Here is a 20,000-nt window from a genome sequence, read left to right on the forward strand (position 1 = left end):
TTATTCTTAAAAAATATCATTAAGAGATCAAGTTATGAAGTTATTTTAGGAAAGGCTAATCCTCGCAAATTGTAATTAGGCCTTACTTATGTTGCAAAATTAATGTTGCTTACTTGGAAACGAATAATGATTATAGAAGGTCCTATTTATTCCGTTGGATTGAAAGTCGCCGTTAATTGCAACGTTGGTAACGATGACAATATTGCAAGTTGGTTTGATTTCGCACATACTTTCATGCTTAAGTGATGTAGTATTCTACTCTAGGCAATTGTTGTTATACGGAATTTGTCGGTTTGAGCTACTTAGATTCTACCTTTTCGGAGACAGCAATATTTCCAAACTTGGCAATGTCTTATCCCCTGGGTGGAAGAAAAACAAAGGAAGAAATAATAAGTCGTACAATTTGCAGTCAGTTCACTCTTCAGTTGCATGAAAAAAAATTATATTTTGAAAGTGTTTTGTAAAGATTTTAGGAGACATATCTATACCAAGGAAATTCTCCAAATCCATTATTCTAGCATAATCTGATTAATTATCCTCTCTCGAAGGGCAGCTGACTCTCATCTTAACTTGTTTGACAAAAACTTGTGCCTATTAAACTCTCATCTCCTGTCAAGTTATTAGGCTAAGGCACGTCGTTCAGTGAAAACGTAGTATCTGCTGGATTTTTTTTTCATTAAATAAAACCACTATTTTGTATTCTGTTTTTTTTCTAAACGATTCCATCCACCAGGTAGTGTTTGGTAAGCATTTGATTCTAAGACTGCATTTCTCTCATGAACCAACTCTGTACAAATACTCTGAGTGGTTTTATACGCAATTTTCTGTCATTTTCATTCTTGGCCAAATTATGGATTGATGTTCCTTATAATGTGATGGAATTGAATAGAAGTTCAGGAGTTCAAACTTTTCTGTTTGTGTTTTTTTTGTTGAGCAGGTCAACAAAGATATAATTTCATAGGTTACCTATAACTTATTCATTTAAATGTTTATCTTTTAATTTGTTTAATTTATCACTATTTCTCTTTTATAGTTTATCTTTCATCCTGTTTCTTACTCGTACAATGCTGTTCCCTCAATTGGGAACATTTGGCTTGTAGTATTCTGAGTTCCCCACAGGCTTTGTAGTAATAGTAATTGATGAAATATACAGAACTTTGTTTCAACTATATAAACACATGTAAGTACCAAGTTTATGGAAAACGGTGTCTTATCCCCGGACAAAGATTAGATCTTTATTCACCTTACGAAGTAATAACTAATGAATTTGGAATACCTTACAATGTGTTCATAAAGGCAGTTTTTAATATCTTACTGTCCGAAGCAAAAAGAGGAAAGCCATAAGTCGAAAAGGGGAGTTGGAGAAATGTCTTTTTGCATTACTCCTCCCTTGGGGTGTACTTTTTGTTCCGGATCGCGAGGATTCGAGAGGGGAACTGAAGAAAGAAATATTATTGGCATTTGAAAATTGTCATAAGTTTAGTCTGCTGTTTGATAGTCAGGGAAAGTATTCCTAAATGATTCTTGTGTATTAAGCGATGTGTTTGTCCTTAAAGATAGAGTAATTGAGAAAGGGGATTGAAATGTAATGTTTTCGGTAAAGTAGTTGAGTAGATCTGAAAAATTCTACGAGAGACAATCCTTTCCCTAGTATAGTAAAGAGCAAAATGTACTATAATATATATATATATATATATATATATATATATATATATATATATATATGTATATATATATATATATATATATATATATATATATATATATACATACTGTATTACATATACATAATTTTTTTTATCCGGGTCACTCCAATCTCTCCCCGTCTCCACGTGTAGAGGAGGAAGAGAGGGAGTAGTCATATTCAGGTGATAGTGGGTTGCGTGTGTGTGCATATCTATCTAAACTATTTAGCTGACATTTTTTGACTGGTCGTGTACACTATTACTTAATAGCTACTGATTATACCCTGTATATAAAATCTTGGATTTGCATCATCTATCACATAACGGCGATTTAACTATGCAGATCGACATCAATGATAAAGGTATGTCATGATATCGTAATTGTTTGTTCTTTTTGTTTATTCTGTCAGTTCATCCCTCCCTTGGTGTATAATTTACTGAACTTTGAACTTACACGCAGTGCGAAAATAATTGCTATTATATGCCTCTGTTAACATCAACCATATTTTGTCCTAATTGCTATTCTCCCTTCTCACAATGGGTCGTAAAATTACCACATCGAATAACACAGATGTTATTAAAGGATAAAAGTAGTTCGATGCAACTATTCCCATTTTTTTATAAGGACATTTAATTCGGAGACGTTAGATAACTTTTTTCATGTTTCCGAATTGAATTTGGTGTTGTAATGCGAGACACAGTGTGGTTCAGTGTTTGAAGCATGGATATGAAAGTAACAAACTTCTTGTTCTTGACGGGAACCAGTCCCCTATTAATAAAAAGTGTTATTTATTATATATTATATATATATATATATATATATATATATATATATATATATATGTGTGTGTGGTGTGTGTGTGTGTGTGTGTGTGTGTAGAAATCATGATAACTGACACGCGTATGGGCATGAAATATGTATTATAAGCCACGAAAAGAAGAGTGGACTTGATTGGAGTTAGTACTATCGTGTTATTGGTGGCATCAACTCACATTGTTGATGTCTCCAATAAGACGAAAGTACTCACTCCAATTAACTCTTTCCACTTTTAGATAGGTATCATATATATGTTATATTTATTATATTTATTTATATTTTATTAGAAAACCAAAGATAATCCTTCGTGAGGTAAGACTCGTGAAACCTTGATATTTCCACATACTATTTATTCTAACACTTGCGTTTCCTGAAGGTGAAGGTCTTTTCGTGCAGGTAACTATTCTTCAAGCACTACTGCAACCTGAAGGTAAAGGTCTTTTTGTACAGGTACCTGTTTTTTTTCCAACACGTGCTGCTTTCTTGAAGGTTTAAGGTCTTTCTGTACAGGTACCTGTTTTTTTCCAGCACTCTGCATCCTGAAGGTGATGGTGCTTTTTGTACAGGTACCACCGGTTTTTCTAACAGTTCTGCTTCCTGAAGGTGAACGTCTTTTTGTAAAGTTACCCGTTTTTTCAACACTTTTGCTTCCTGAAGGTGAACGTCTTTTAGTAAAGTTACCTGTTTTTCCAACACTTGTGCTTCCTGAAGGTGAAGGTCTTTTTGTACAGGTACCTGTTTTTTCCAGCACTTCTGCATCCTGAAGGTGATGGTGCTTTTGTACAGGTACCTGTTTTTCTAAATAGTTCTGCTTCCTGAAGGTGAACGTCTTTTTGTAAAGTTACCTGTTTTTTCAACACTTTTGCTTCCTGAAGGTGAACGTCTTTTAGTAAAGTTACCTGTTTTTTCCAACACTTGTGCTTCCTGAAGGTGAAGGTCTTTTTGTACAGGTACCTGTTTTTGAACACTTCCGCTTCCTGAAGGGGAAGGTCTTTTTGAAATCAGGTACCTGTGTTTTCCAACACTTCTGCTTCTTGAAGGTGAAGGTCTTTTTGCACAGGTACCTGTTTTCCAACACTTCTGCTTCCTGGAGGGGAAGGATTTTTTTTTTAATTTTTTTGTACAGGTACCTGTTTTTCCAACACTTCTGCTTCCTGAAGGTGAAGATCTTTTTGCACAGGTACCTGTTTTTTCCAACACTTTTGCTTCTTGAAGGTGAAGGTCTTTTTGCACAGGTACCTGTTTTTCCAACACTTCTGCTTCCTAGAGTTGAAGGTTTTTTTGTACAGGTACCTGTTTTTCCAACACTTCTGCTTCCTAGAGGTGAAGGTTTTTTTTTGTACAGGTACCTGTTTTTCCAACACTTCTGCTTCCTGAAGGTGAACTGCTTCCTGAAGGTGAAGATCCTTTTGCACAGGTACCTGTTTTTCCAATACTTCTGCTTCCTGAAGGTGAGGGTCTTTTTGTATAGGTACCTGTTTTTCCAACACTTCTGCTTCCTAACGGTGAAGGTTTTTTTTTTTTTTTTGTACAGGTACCTGCTTTTTCCAACACTTCTGCTTCCTGAAGGTGAAGGTCTTTTTGTACAGGTACCTGTTTTTTTCAGCACTTCTTCTTCCTGAAGGTGAAGGTGGTTTTGTACAGGTATCTGTTTTTCCCGCACTTCTGCATCTTGAAGGTGAAGGTCTTTTTGTAAAGTTGCCTGTTTTTTCCAACACTTCTGCTTCCTGAAGGTGAAGGTCTTCCTGTATAGGTACTTGTTTACTAACATATTGTTCTTAGTTTTCCCTATCGATCTAAGTATCTCTTGATACCAGACTGCTTCTTTTCACTCGCGCAAACTTTTATCACTATCGTAAATATACAATTCTCGCCTTAACAGCTACTAGGCAAACAGTACATTTCAATCTTCAAAATTTCTTCATTAGGATTACTGATCCACGCATCATTACCTTGAAGAAAAGTTTGATCCTTATCTACGTCATTCATTCCAACTATAGTTTCCTTACATTCGTCCTTTAAACCTTTAGTCACATCTCCTGCAGTAATCCTTATACTACATTTTTGTCCAGCTGCCCCTCTTTCACCCTGGTGGTAACGTCCTTGCCTAGTGATTGTCAGACTGGGGTTCGAGTCTCGCGCAACTCATTAGTTCCTTTGGTCGCTGCACTCTCATCATTCTAGTGAGCTAAGGATGGGCGTTTTGGAAAGCCTATAGGTCTATCTGCTGAGTCATCAGTAGCCTTAGTCCTATCGGGTGGCGAGGGGGCTGGCGCGCTGATCATATGTATAAATGGTCAGCCTTTAAAGCATTGTCCTTCTTGATAGGGCATTGTCACTGTCCCTTTACTCTGCCATTCATGAATGGCTTTTAAACCTTTAAAACTATTCAATATATTTACCAACAATATTGGTCTTTTATCATCCATACTTCCATTCATTGATACGTTTCTGTGGCTTCCACTGATAGTTATTGCCTTTATCTTACTGGTATAAACAGTAAACTTTATCCTTTTGAAAATGCTATAAAAACCCTTATCATATGCCTTAATTTATGGTTTCTACTCTTATTATCAGTACTAAATCATCTGCAAACCATCAGCCAAAGCACACTACATTAATTATACCTTTTGTCATATCACAACTTAGCAGTTACATTTTAGGATGTTTTTCGAAATGGCTGTCATTTCTCTGCTGACAGTAATGTTCTTGATGAAGGCATATTCTCCTCAATAATACAGTTTTGCATTTATTGCTAAAATGTTTCATATGAATAGTATCTGCGTAACTAACATATTGGTAATTCTTGTATAAATATCAGGATTCTCTGAAATTGTATCAAATGGGTTTATATATTTAATCGCTTTAGAAATTAAATTAAAAAATGTAATATTAATCTTTTCAAATGATTATAATAGTTGATAATTTTAAAAATAAAAACCGAAAAATGTTTCCTCATAGCACCCTATACAAAATTCATAATAACCCCCGGTATATAGATGGCTAGTTGTTATTAAAACAAAAGATGAGTAGTTTTATTCAGTTTCATTTTTAATAATAGGCTTTTAGAAAATTGCAAGTCTATCAAATTTCAGATGCATGGCTTTGTTGACCGTTCTGAGTCTGAAAATCTTGAAATTGAAATTCATGGCCGGAGCGCGACGACCTTGCTTATAGTATTTGCATAAAATTTCTCTTAAGAATATGCAGATGCCGACTAATGTTCAATTTCTTAGTTGCAGCATTTTGGGATGACGAGATGGACATGAAAACTTTCTTATATATTTTAATAATGCCAGTAAGGCATCAGTGATGGTTAAGGAACATGTCTGATTTAAACCAGTATCAATATATGAAAAATTCAAGTGGTCGAATTGGAAATTTATTTCTCAAAATAAAGCGCAAGAAATTCAATCATAGAACAGGCAGTAGTAGCTATGTGTAGTTAAGAAACTGATGAAACCTATGAAAATAAAAAGTGGAAATATCACAAAGTGCAAATCGCTCATTAATATGAGTTGTCAGTTGAATATGTGAATCCGAAGAAAGAAATGTAAAAGAACATAAACGTTATGAAATATGAAAAGATAATGGCTCCATAGAAAATAACTTTTCATGGTGTGCTCTCAAGTCATATCTTATAACACGGGTCTCCGCTTTGCAACTCCAGCAATTCCTAAGTTCCTTCCCCCTTGTATCCTTAGTTCCGGGCCCTTTCTTCACGATCATTATTTTGCATTGATGTTGTTGATCACATTTCACTGGAGTCTATTCAAGCTTTCTATTTCGTTCTATTTCTCTTTGAAATATTATTTTCATGGGTGTCAGAAGCAGGTCTTCTGAAAGCTATTCAACTTTTATATGGATATCTTTGCTTATATGGTTTTAAATTTAATTTTATTCTATTCTTTATCTAGAACAAAGGTTATCGGCGTCAGTGATCTTTGATGTCAGGATGCTAGAAAACTCAAAATCAATCAATCAATCAAGGGTGTCTCAACAAGATATCCCAACTAACTAAAAATTTCCTTCATACATTTATATGGGTGTTAGTGAATTCAAATTCCGCCTTTTTAGGGAAATTAGTGATCAGGGGATGTTATGCTGGCAAAATAATGCAGAGAACATGAGAAAGATGAACTAGTGAAGGAGGAAACCAAAATCGAAGAGATAATTAAGCAGCAACTACATAAGATAGAAACAAAAATTAAGAAAGAATTATAAAAGACATTTAAGATATTTAGAAGCTAAATTGAATTCATAACAGAGGACAAAATCAACTTTTAAGACTATAAGCTTATTGTATATCGTGCACTAGAAATTAAACATTTATTCTGAGTAAGCTAAGTGCATACATGTTGTGAGAGTTTCTGGAAAGGATATACAAGTTTATGATCTTAAATAAAGGATGAATTTGGTAGCATTGTTTTTTTTCAATGGTGAAAAGATTAAACATCGCCAATTAACTATTTTTTCCTGTTTTAAATTGATTTCGTTTAGAGATCCAATTTGAAAATTATTATTTCGAATAATTGATACTTAATAGTTTGTATATCTAACATGAGATAGCAGTGAGTCATTTTTATCACAGAGATATTTATTTAACCTTCATCCGTGACATTGAGTCAAATTTAGAGAAAATTAGATATATTTGAAGATCATTAAAGAATTTATGTTTTTCTTTATTTTTAAAGTTGAAATGTTTTCATTTGGAACTTCGTAGAGACAAATTTAACGAAAGCAAATGTCTTTCATTACATTCATATTTGGATAAAGTATTCCAATTGTTACAAAGAACTATTGATTTTGTTGCGGAAAACAAAGGAAAATTACAACGGATGTTAAGTAGAATGAAAGACTTAAATTTACCAAGTTCATCCTTTATGGTAATTCGTAAAGTTTGAGGTTCAGCTGTTATTCAATAGAAGATTATTGCAGAGTTAAGTACGCAAGTCTAATCTTTATTGTTTAATCAGCAGTGCATATGACATAAGATCAACTACATAAAAAGTTCTCTCTCTCTCTCTCTCTCTCTCTCTCTCTCTCTCTCTCTCTCTCTCTCTCTCTCTCTCTCTCTCTCTCTTTTTACTATACTATATGGACAAAACAGGATTTTCATGAAATGATTCAGATATTAATTTGAATTTGTTAGATGTTTAATAAAAATTATTCAACTATTCTATGAAGGAGATTGTCGTTGGGATGTTCTTCATTTTTTTCTAACTGTGAGTTGAAACTGAGTAAAATAGAAGAGAAACCGTTGTTAATAATTTGGAATTTGAATACGGAAATAGTCCTTATCTTTACATGTTAGGAATCTGGTGATCTAATTATATAGAGTATAGAGTGCGGGATAGAGTGTCCTGAGTAAACGGAAATAGAGATTTTCGTGTAGAGGTGCCTGGGTATTAGATGCGAGTATGATGGATTCAATTTCATTCTAGTATGGAACGGGTAATCATATTTCAAATCTGTGTACAATGTGTATGGAAAAAAGATTTGTGGGGTGGAGTATTCAAGAGATTTTTTTTCCGAAGGAAAATATAGTGTGAAGCTTTGATAAGTGGAAATGATGTAGAGCTTAGTGAAAATTGAAGTTATTGAAAAGGTAGCTTCAAAAAAGGTGTCACTGGAATATTTTCGAAAGTTAAGCAAGAATTTTTTGAGAAATTATGTTACAGAAGAAAATTGAAAATTTATTTAAGCTATATTTTTTTTTACTAATCATTCTTCGAACAGAAGTAAAATTGAATGATTCGTGTTGATTTTTTTCGTAAATTTTGGTAATATAAAAAAAAATTTATTTAAAGGTTTAAGGTTTTAAGGCCGGTCATGAATGGCAGAAGTAAGGAACAGTGACATTACCCTATCAAGAAGGACAGTGCCCCAGAAACTGACCATATATACATATAATCAGCGTTTCATCCAAGCTAGGATCATGGAGGGCCAGGCCATGGCTACTGATGACTCAGCAGATATACCTATACGCTCCCCCAAACCTCCTATCCAAAGCTCACAAGGATGGTGAGGTTGTAGACACCAAAGGAACTAACCTGCCATACATAGCTCACAATGATGGTGAGGTTGTAGACACTAAAGGAAGTAACCTCCCATCCATAGCTCACAAGGATGGTGAGGTTGTAGACATTAAAGGAACTAACGAGCTTGAGATAGACTCTTACCCCAGCCTGGCGATCACCAAGCAAGGACGTTACCAATTAGACCACCACAACCTTATGAGGAATTCTTCTGAGGAAAATTCCTGGGTATGGCTTTTTACAGTGATGTGAAATTGGTTAATTTTTGTGTTACGTTATTCAATGAGGGTTTAAGTTTTCGAATGGTTAGAAGAAAAAATTATGTATCTTGAATGTCCGGATCGTAGAGAAATATCTAAGCTTCTCTTAGTATTTATAGAAATTTTATGAAAGCTATTGTATTGAGAAATTAAACTTAGGAAAACAAAATAAACTCAGAGGAAACTCATATTAAAATCTATCCGGCCAGATTATGACAATCATTCTCTAATTACAGTTAATTAACTGCACATATGAGCAAAATCAGGAATTCACGGCTTACTGGCATCTGTAAATGTTTAACACATATAAACTGATTCATTGGGAAATCAAAACATGAATAACTTAACTTACGATTCAAATACTCCTTGTAACAACGTAAAAATATATTCCATTCACGAGTATCTTATGTCATATCCATTAATAAGTCTCATTCAGTAATATTCGCTACATCACTCATTCATTCTGTTTTGAGAGAGAAAATTGGGGGTGGAGGTGGGTGTGGGGTTGCTGTTGATGAGCCAGATTGGTGAGATGGGCGGATTGTTAAGCAGAATGATGACTCGATAATGTTTGCTTAAACCACAATCATAAAGAGAATTAACTTAGCATATGCAAATTAGAAATGCTCAACACACGTATTCTGTAATGCTTTTGGAAGAGAAGAAACTCTTAGAGATGAAGGCTTTAAATTACTATTAACATAAGGGATGCGAGCTTATCAACGTGTCAGAATCTGATATTTAAGAAATAATCATTAATACAACAAAAAGCATAAATCAATCCTATTTACTTCATCCTTGAGTAATAAACAACAATTTAGGAGGAAGTGACTCATCAAAGATATAGAAAAGGGAAGGGGCAAATATATGCTGTATCTTTCCCTTGCACTGTAAATCTAAAGAGCCCGAGCAATCGAAATTGGAAAGTCCCTCTTTTCTTGCAATTCACCCGCGTAATTAGTAATCAAAACCCAATAGATAAACACGAAGAAGAGGTATTTTCTTGTTATTCACCCGCGTAATTACTAATCAAAATCTAATAGATAAAATAAACAGAAAGAGATGATTCAAATCCACCCACAAGAACAGAAATGGAAACGTACCCCGATTCTCGCCGAGAGAGAGAGAGAGAGAGAGAGAGAGAGAGAGAGAGAGAGAGAGAGAGAGAGAGAGAGAGAGAGAAATTTATCGAAGCGTAAATGGATTCAGATCCAGGAACAGAAAAGTGTGGAGAGAGACTTCAAGTTATTAGTGGTACATCGGGTGACCCAGATTTCTCGTGCAAATCCCGAAAACTCTTCCCCGATACTCGCCCGTCCACAAGCGAGATTTCTCTCAAGATGATATGACCTATGGGGAGGGATCTGTGGAAGACGTAGGCCTTATTTAGGCCTAATGGCGTTCTTTATACCGTTCAGTCCTCGCATCACTTTTGACAGAATATTTTTTATTAATGAGAACATTATGTCATCTTTATCTGGTTTAAATGTATACACCAAAACTTAAGTTTTTAAATACATAAGCATATCAGCAAGGTCTAATCTGTTAAGTTGAATCTAACCTCAAAACAACCAAATCACTAGATTTAAGTTTATTTTGTGTGTGTGAGAGAGAGAGAGAGAGAGAGAGAGAGAGAGAGAGAGAGAGAGAGAGAGAGAGTGAGAGACTCCCTTCCAAAACCAAAGCAGAATCAATCAATAACGTAAAAATCACTAACAGATAAACTGTAAAAATCATGTTTTTCTAAAAACTTAATTAACGGCTGCTACTCTTACGTGAAAATAATTATGGTTATTACCATTCTTTTATCTATCCTTAAAAAAGGGGGAAATTTATCAACGTAGCCCTGAAGAAAAACAGTCGATATTTGGGACATCGGTCGGAAGAAGATATTAAAAGGAACGACATTCAAGAGGTTTTCGTGATTGTCTTTAGATATTTTAACTTGAAGATTAAGAACTTTTGTCTGTATGTTGGAAAACAAAAGTTCATCTGTATACAGGTATAATGAATTTGTGTGTGCTTATATATATATATATATATATATATATATATATATATATATATATATATATACAGTATATATATATATATATATATATATATATATATATATATATATATATATATATATATGTGTGTGTGTGCATAAAAACACATGGAAACTCCATGCTCAGATATAGTGTGAAGTAAGACTCAGATAGACAGGATTCACTCTAATTTTCTTTTTCCATGTGGTTTTGCATAATATATATATATATATATATATATATAGAGAGAGAGAGAGAGAGAGAGAGAGAGAGAGAGAGAGAGAGAGAGAGAGAGAGAACTATGTGTTTTTAAGATTTGTAAAGTTAGAGCTATTACATCAATTAATGCCACAAGAAGACGGTTGCAGTTCGAGTATTTTGGGAGTCGTCTGTTCCCGAAGTGTATTCCTTGGATACAACGAACTTTCCCATAAATAGTGGATAAAAATGACGAATACTTGGCATTATTGAAGAAGCTATCGAGGATTATCAACGTCAAATAAGTTTCAATTGCAGTCCAATGTCCTTAATTTGTAGTATCTCATGAACTTGTTGATATTGTCTTAAAAGTGTTATATAAATTATTGGATGTTTTGAAATTCATAGTTATGCCTCTATTATTTGTTAATTAAAATTTTTTTTTTTTCATATATTGATTTTATAGTTTTGGTTAGTCTAATTTCCACTTATATTTCCCTTGTATACTAGGTAATATATTAAAAAACTTACACACATACATACATATATATACACATATATATACACATATATATAATATATATATTTATATTAGGTATTTTGTAGTTCTAAATAACAATTTACTTAAAATCCCCTTTGTATCTTATCCGGTTCTCTGAGACAGTTAAACCTGTAATAACATTATTCCTAGCTTAGGAGTCTGAAATCTCTCTCTCTCTCTCTCTCTCTCTCTCTCTCAGCAAGACGCATTAGCAAACGAACCTTCGTGGCATGACAAAAGCAGTTTTAACACATTTACATGATATTATTTTTCTTTTTCCGGATCTTCACTAGTAAAGAACCGAAAATTAAAGGTATTTCCACAGGTAACACTGACGTCTAAAAGATACCAGAAATCAGCCAGCGTTTGCATTAGCCTTTCGGCGAATATACTAACTTTCCGATGCTGCAACGCTAATGCACTGTATATGCTCCAATGTATGCAAATGCTCTCAATGCATTTGAATGCGATTCAAGTGGTGGATTTTGCTCTTGAATATTTTTTTTTTTTATTTTAGTTGATGTGGTATATGCTTCTTCTAGGGGATGTGTGATGCACAACATATACTAACGCAGCAACTTTGGAAAATGGGTTATTGCTAGCTTATAATTACTGTCAGACACAGCACTTTGCTAATGTCAGTCGCACCGGATGCCTCAATGTTGGGCTGTGTTCCTTTCACAAAGAGCGCCGGTTATTAGAGTAAATGGAATTGGGATATGTGTACAAATAGGAACATGTCCATCAGCAGAGTTTAGCAGGATAGGTTTGGATTTGTCCTGGGTTTTAGCATTATTACTACAATAAGAAAACAACAAAGTGTAAGCGTCATGTGTTTACTACGCGAGTAGGAATATATGTATATATATATATATATATATATATATATATATATATATGTGTGTGTGTGTGTGTGTGTATGTATGTATGCATGTATATATATATATATATATATATATATATATATATATATATATATATATATATATATATATATGTATATATACACATACATACATACATACATACATACATTGGATTCGTGGTTGGAAATAGAAGATGGAGAAAGTGAAAGGTAAGAAGACTTAAACCCTTATTGATACAAAAGTATTTTTAACCTTTTTATTGGAGACGAAGAAGTTTATTTAAAGGCCACTCATGAATGGCAGAGGCAAAGGTCATTAACAATGCCCTAGCTAGCAAGACATTGCCTTAGAGACTGACCATATATGCATATGATCAGCGACCAAGCCCCCTCTCCTCCCAAGCAGGTAGACCTGTAGGCTCCCCCAAAAAACCACAATCCTTATCTCACAATGATGGTGAGGTTGCAGACACTACAAGACACTATAGAACTTGAGCAGGACTCGATCCCCAGTCCAGCAGGTTGCTAGGGAGGAGCATTTCCAATATTTTTTATTATAACTAAATTGCGCTATTAACATATTAGCGTTCTTGATCAATTTGAGCAACATCCGCTGTGCCTCAGGAATTTTTGTGTACACAATTTCCTGCGTTTGCTGGAACTACAAATTAGTTTAAACTATTTCACAGGAGTGCCGAAGTTGTTCCATGATTAATATTTTGCCCAGAACATTGCAACATATACTTTGGTTGAGTGATATCTTAAAACCTAAGTTAGTAAATTTTGGTAAATTATTCAGCAATTCTGATTTGTTGAAATAAAGTTGAGAAACAATAAAAGGTGCATCTGAAAAATCCAGTTCTTTAGAACTATTTTATAATTACCTATGTAAAAACTTTACTTGACCAGAAGAGTAAAATTTCCAACAGTCAGATATTGCAAAATCTTTTATTTGACTCGAAAGGCAAAACGCTTTCAGTTGTCAGATATCAGAAATATTTTACTTATCTCGATGAAATGGCCAAACGCTTTTGATAGTCATATATTGAAAAAATAATTTTACTTTTACTTGACTGGGAACGCTAAAAGCTTTCAGCAGTCAAGATATTAATGATTGAAAATGTTAATGTAAGTAAATATGTTGTGGATTATTTGGATATTCTTAACCATCTGAATAGATTTGCAGATATACAAACATAGAAATGATTAAAAAAAAATCGTACAACGTATTCTGGTTATACATTATGCATTAAATCATTTGTTTTTACTTTAAGATTGAAATAGAATGCAAATTTCATATTGAGTTCAGAGGTTATGGTTCGCCTTTTCATTAGTATCTCAAAACACCCCACACAACGTGTAACAAGACTATATTTTATCAAAAATTAAGTAGCGATTGTGCCAACTTCAAGTTATTGGTGTGTTATAACGTAGTCAAGTTAATATATTTTTTTTCTTTTGAAAACATTCCAGATTTGGGCGCGTGAGTTCAAAATATACTTTTTAAATTATGGCCTCTCTCAGCCATCGGATATAGGTTTAAGAACTTGCATACCGTATACGATTACACTCACTTTCTATTTAAAAAGCACTTTAACTTCCAGAGTTGCTAAGTGGCGAAGAGGAATCTCTTATAAAGTTTAGAGTTGAAGAGTAATGATTAAGGTTCATGCACATTTGTGCATAAGAGTTACCAAAAAATTACGAGTAAAGAGAGAGAACGTGAATAGAATGCAAATATTTATCTATATTTCTTATTGTTTTCATATTGTTTTAAACCGATTTTGTAAAAAGAAAGCGTCTAACAGTAGTATAACAGGACTCTTATAGCAAAATTGAAAAAATTATTTGTTCATGGAATTGTATCGACAGTTTTTTTCTCTTTTATGTGGTCTCAATTTTATCTAGAAGAAAAATATGCAGCAGTGACATGAATTATAAGTTCGAGTCGATTCTAACTAATTTTAAATCAGAAATATTTTCCTATAAACCTTGGAAGTACATCATAAAAAAAAAAAAAAATCATTTACCCTCCAGGGAAGACAAGGGTAACTCTGGTTCCCGGAAAACCGATGGGAAAAGTCACACAACCATAAGCTTGAAATGGACTTTTATTGATCCGAAACTGGAAAGTCAATTAAAATATCGTTCCATTATATCTTTTAAAAACCTCTTATAGTCATAGCTATTCATTTTATCTTTCAACAATTTGGCTCATTAGACTTGTGTCGATAGGAGAAGCAGAAACACAGACTTGCATCCATTCCATTAGCAATTTTATTGGTTTTTGATGGCGGAAATAAAAGTGAATGGGTTATTCCTCTCCACTTTACGATCGCTCTGCCAATCAAGTAATTGCTTTTGACCGTGTGGGTCTTTACTCGTCGATCCCAATCGCTACTATTGCTTGTTATAAACATAAATCTAAATAATTTGTTTCCATCGTTATTGTTACTTAGATAACATGTGTATGTGTGTGTGTGTATTTATTTATGTACAGTTGGACACAGGAATTCCTGGTACACCTTGTTCTCAGGAAATGTGCCCTGTGTCACACCCTCACTGCACTGTTTGTAACTAAAACAGCTAATTTAAAGAAAGATGGCAGAGGTGGTGATAGGGGTTACATACAGGAAGTCGCCAGAGTGTGACAAGGTGCGTTTCCTCAATGCGAGGTGTACCGGGAATTCCTGTGTCCAACTGTACATATGTATGTTAGTTTTGTCATTTGCAAATAGTTTTCATCATTGAATTTTCTCTTCTGTACATTGGCAATAATACACACAAAGGGAAATTCATACAAGATAAGTATTATTACTTAGGATTCCAATGCCATTTGATGGGTAAGAAAGTAGATGGTGAAGTTATATACTCAGCTCTCTCTCTCTCTCTCTCTCTCTCTCTCTCTCTCTCTCTCTCTCTACATTGAGAATAGTAGAATAGGTCCCTAGAGATTCTAAAAGAAGTAGAAGGAAGGGATGACGATGGATTGATGAACGAAGAAAGTGTGTGGCCCTGGCTTGGCACAGAAAGGCCATAAACAGACACAAGTGGAAGGACATGCCTGAGGCTTTGTTCTGTAGTGGACTAGTAACGGCAGATGATGTGTGTATATATATATATATATATATATATATATATATATATATATATATATATATATATATATGTTTTGTTCGCGTTTAGGTATTTTTCATGGTTAATAAAATCTGTTTGGAAGTATTATATATTGGTGGTAAAAGGTTGAGCAATCCTGTAACGACGACATATGAAAAGGAAAAAGAAAATAATGCGATCATTATTCTTCCATCAAAACTGACAGTAACATCTGTTTCTTTTTCCCTTTATCTTGTCTTCGCATTGTCCCTTAGACCGGCAAGCGAGAATTTGTCTTCAGCCTGTTTATTATTATTATTATTATTATTATTATTATTATTATTATTATTAGCTAAGCTGCAACCCTAGTTGGAATATAGGATGCTAGAATCCCCAGGGATCCAAAATGGAAAAATAGCACAGAGAGGAAGGGAAATAAGGAAATAAATAAACTACAAGAGAAGCAATGAACAATTGAAATATTCTAAGAACAGTAACAACATTGAAATAATACTTTCGTATGTAAGCTTTAAAAATAAAAACGCAAGAGAAATATGATAGTATAATGTGCCCGATTGTACCCTCAAGCATGAGAACTCTGCCCTAAGACAGTGGAAGACCATGGTACAGAGGCTATGGCACTACCCAAGACTAGTATTGGTTTGATTTTGGAGTGTCCTCCTAGAACGGCTACTTACCATAGCTAAAGAGTCTCTTCAACCCTTATCAAGAGAAAAGTATCCACCGAACAATTACAGTGCAATAGTTAGCCTCTTGACCAATGAATTGTTTGGGAATCTCTAGTGTTGCCAGATGTATGAGAACAAAGGAGAGTGTGTAAAGAATAGGCCAGACTATTCGATATATTTTTAGGCTTAAGAAAAATAAGCCGTAACCAGAGAGAGGGCTCCCGTATAGTAATATCTGACCAGACAAAAGCCCCAATAACACTAGCAGTGGTATCTGAACGGGTGGCGGGTGCCCTGACCACCTTAGTACCTTCTACGTTAAAACTTCGTGTTTATGTTACGTGGCCTTTTATGTTTTATTTTATCTTCACTTTCGATGGTTTTTACTTGCTAGAAATAGTTTTCTTACCGTTCCATATAAAAAGCAACTACCTATGGAATCTATCTTTATTCAGGTATCATTATTCCAGTTCCCAACAAGTTTCGCCGTTAGATTCAACTAAATTTATAACATTCCTGTAATGTATACTTGGCAGCGATCTTTTGCAGGACTTAAAAACTAAATTCTATTCTTATGCTCATGGACATTTGACATTCCTTTCCTATCTTTTATTTTATGATCCTGGAAGTATGTATTGTCATGGTAATTGAACTTTACCACCTGATCAGCTTATTTCTTTCTGTCTCCTCTCCCCCACAAAAATGAGTTAATTATTTTTTCTCTTACTTTAATTGTATGCTTGCTTTCTTTACATTGGTATTCGTGGTATATTTTTTCTCATTAGGTAGGCTTACTATTCTTTCAAAAAGTCCTGTTCTTTCCTTACTCATGTCATTCTTATTTGTTTATGTCATTTGAATTTGTTTTTTGGTTTCTCTCTACCCCTCTGGCTCAACTCATTTCAAAATGTCCGTAGTATCACCCCTTTTTTCTGTCCTTTTTAAAAAACGACAATAACAAAAGAAACCATAATTAACCACCATTTCTTATAGGTCATATGTCTTTCTAGTTTAGTCTCATATTATTTCAAATTCATTTTTCTGTTGCTCACACTTAATCTGAAAACCTCTTATCAGTTTGCTTCTTTCACTCGACATCCTGAGGCTTAACTTTGATTTGTTTAGGTATACGTGTTTTTTCGTTTACAAACATTCATTGATAATAAGTTGTTTGAATGCATACTTTTAATTGTAACTAATATTATCTCAAAGTTAAAGTAATTACTATATGCGAGAAGGGTTACCATGCAGGGTCGTTTGATGTCCCTAATTGAGATAATTTATATATAATTGCGACACGTGATTGAAATTTGGAAGTGATTACACCAATGAAATTTTAATCAGAAATAAAATTAGCCACCCCACTTAAAATTTTCATCATTAATTAAATTGCTTTCAGGAAATGCATTTATCGTTGGTTTTGGTATCTCTCTGGTACATTTATATCCTCTTGACTCTCAAGATCCTGCCTCCAGAGATCAAACATGCAAGAGACATAAGTTTGTCAGTTCCTGACGACCAGTAACTTGGACGCTAATTACTGCTTTTGTACCTAGGAAGACGAGGGCAATTACCTGGTCATTAGGAATTTAATGTTTCTGAATGTGGTTGTCCGTTGCAGGTACACGTCAAACAAAACTAATTAAGCTGTGCTAATTAAGAGGTAGCATCATCTTACTATGGTCCACGAAACGAGTCCTTAGTATCGCTCGTTCCAGTCTCGACGAACTACAGTCTGTTCCATTTGAGATAGGTCGATAGAATTTTTGAGAGCATACAAAAATGCTATATTATTGTGTGTCTGTATAAATATTTTTGCTAACCAAACTCTATTTTCCCTTATAATTAGTGGCTTCGTGAGTTACCCTTCCCGTTTTCAGCTAGTATTTACTGGGTGAGGGTGTTAGCCACTAGCTATGGGTCATGTATGTTCATTGGGCTCATGTGCCGAAGACTTCCCCTTGTCATCGGTCCTCCTTGCGTTCTCCACCTATATATTAACCATAGCTAATATTGTTTACGCTTATTGATTAAACCACCCACTTTACCCTTTTAAGGGAATGGTGAGTGAAGAGGGCAGCCTTCCGGGTCTAAGCAAGACCGGTGAGATTGGTTTAGGTCAGTTTACTAATAAACGCCGGTTGCGAACATCACAGTCTTCTGACTTTAAAGAGAAATTCAGATTATTAGAAGTATATTGAAATCAGCGTCTGGTATATTAAAAATACATGAAATTATGCAACATCAGGTATCTTATTTAGATACAGATTTGCTGTGCCTTTCACTGCACAATAATATTTTGATTACAAGAAAACGACCATGGTGAAAATTTGCAACTTGAAAAGGTATATTACAGCAGTAGCTTCTGAGATATTGCAAAATTTGATAATGTGTGCGCAATGCATTTTATGTGGATGATGCAGAGATGTAACTATATTCATGCACGCACGCATTCTCTCTCTCTCTCTCTCTCTCTCTCTCTCTCTCTCTCTCTCTCTCTCTATATATATATATATATATATATATGTGTGTGTGTGTGTGTGTATAAAATATACACTTGAATATAATGTGTACATACATATTTATGCGTGTATATATATATGTATATATATATATATATATATATATATATATGTAAATATGTGTGTCCCATGTCAACGGATAATGAGACATCGGAACATGTTTTTTTTTTTTTTCACTTTATTACAAAAAGGTTCGTGAATACAATGTGTACAGCCGATACTCTCAGGTGAGTACCTTGTCTACCGATCGCTCAAATGGTACTGACTAACTCTGACAAGCAAGATGCAATCTTGCTCTCTCAACATACTGAATTGTTAGGTTTTGTGGAATTCTCCACTGTGATGGAAATATACTGTCACTTTATGATTCTAGGTTCATTAACCTTGACATATAAAACACATATTTTGCATGCAGGGATTAGGACATATATATTAATACAAAAATACAATTGAGCCCTGGCCTTGTTAGATGTGATGCATTTATAATATTTAGTTCCCGTTTTGGCTTGATATTTGAAAATATGAAAGTCACGTGCAGTTGTGACGAAACTGTCATAATTGGTTGTGTGGTACAAACTTTGCAATAGGCTATCATAGAAGAGGAGTGTTCATTTCCAGTATAAACACCTAGATTCGACTGAAATATATATATATATATATATATATATATATATATTATATGTGTATATATATATGTATGTATACATACATACATACGTATATATATATATATATATATATATATATATATATATATATATATATCTCGTGTGTGTATTCGTATATGTTTATATATAGATATATTTCTCTATATGTGTGTGCATGCCTGTTTACGTTTTAAACCTACAAACACACCATTCAATCAGTCTCGGTACCTCAGTGACAGCTGTAAGCCTCAAAGGCAGTTTGAGGATTTATAAGATGAAAGAGAGAGCCGGCTTGGCAAAGAACATTTCTAAAGCAAATATTTCATATAAAAACTTAGTAAACTTTATGGGTTTGGGAGATTAGAAAAAGTACCAATTGAAGTACTTCTTCGAAAAGATAGGTAGATCAATCTGATTTAGCTTTTTGTTGCATGAACTAGTTTTTGGTTTTACTTTGTTTCTTTATTAAACTATGTAAAACAAAATTCAATTATTTGATCAGTAAGTGATCTGTTTATTATGAGACCATATGTGAAAACTTTGAATGAAAATCTAATTCATGTACTCAGCCATATACAATGAATAGATTTTTTTTTTTTTAGTCATGGAAGC

At 34.0% G+C, this 20,000-nt stretch overlaps 1 pseudogene; it reads left to right on the forward strand.

Moving 5' to 3' along the window:
• The window catches only part of LOC137658544 (uncharacterized), a 464,917-nt pseudogene that overhangs the window by 350,456 nt on the left and 94,461 nt on the right, over positions 1 to 20,000 (forward strand).

This window comes from Palaemon carinicauda, chromosome 19, assembly GCF_036898095.1.
Source record: "Palaemon carinicauda isolate YSFRI2023 chromosome 19, ASM3689809v2, whole genome shotgun sequence".
In the NCBI taxonomy this organism is placed as follows: domain Eukaryota; kingdom Metazoa; phylum Arthropoda; class Malacostraca; order Decapoda; family Palaemonidae; genus Palaemon; species Palaemon carinicauda.